This window comes from Lepisma saccharinum (assembly GCF_977018435.1).
Source record: "Lepisma saccharinum chromosome 12 unlocalized genomic scaffold, izLepSacc3.1 SUPER_12_unloc_1, whole genome shotgun sequence".
In the NCBI taxonomy this organism is placed as follows: Eukaryota; Metazoa; Arthropoda; class Insecta; order Zygentoma; family Lepismatidae; genus Lepisma; species Lepisma saccharinum.
Window position 1 is genome coordinate 11,343,227 of NW_028142891.1, and position 1,237 is coordinate 11,344,463.

Here is a 1,237-nt window from a genome sequence, read left to right on the forward strand (position 1 = left end):
ACAAGACCTTCCTCGGTACAATCCTGAGTACAACTGGAACAAAACAAACAAAGAAATCTTACTAGAAAATATAAATTTCATTGAAAATCCCAACCTGTCCAAAAGTTCGGATGAATGGGCACAAATTTTAAACGACAGCATATATTCCGGTATAGCTGCATCAACTCCAAGAAGATTAATAAGCAATAAAGAGAGGAAACCCTGGTCAGCTAATCTCACTAAACTCAGATCTACCATGAGGCTATGATAAAGTTAATTACATAGAGATAAGAATTACAAATGAGAAAAACGAGATAGTCGATTTTGCCGGTGCTAAGACCACTGCAATAATAGAAATTAATATTTAAAATTATATAAATAAATACCCAAAATGGAAAATATCGAAAGTTATGAGTTACAGTCATTCCCTCCAAACAGGAGGACATTTGCTAATCTTAATCAACCGAATAAGGAAGTACAGTTTGATATTTCTGTCGGGGATGGATTTATTCATCCTCATAGATCCGATCTGTATATAAAATTTGATATTGTAAAACAAAGTAATAGTGAAGAATATCCCCTCCCGGGGGCTAATATAAAACTTATAGACAATTTTGTTCCATTCTTGTTCTCACAAATTGAAGTCAGGAAACATGGTACAGTGATTGACAGGATTGATTATCCTGGAATTACATCCACTACTGTGGCAACATTAAAATTATCAAAATCAGAAAGTGTATATTATAAAATAGGTGGATTCGAAGCTGGAACAAAAATTATGACAAAAAGTCACACAGTACTGTTCCCCATGAGATTGTTATTTGGTTTTTTCTCCGATTATAAAGAAATTATGTGGAAAGGTGGTTTAAGCATCATATTTCGCAGATCACCCAATGATTATAATGCTATAATGAGATATAAAACTTAAATGCAGATGGAACAGCCAACGACGCTAGTTTACCCGAAGTTGCAAAATGTGTGATCCAGTCTATGGAGTTACGCATGCCTATAGTCGAATATGAATCGAATTATGCTCTGAAGTACAAATCCAACATTTTGAAAAATCCTCAAATTCCAATACAATTTTATACATATCAATGCATACAGAAACCTGTAGAGGGTAAATTTTTCGAGTACGACATTACTAATCAGTTCCAATCTCTACAATATGACATGCCAGAATTTGTAGCCGTATTGTTTCAGACAGGGAGAGATGACAATCAGGAAAAAGATAGCAGCAAATTTGATAACTGTAAAA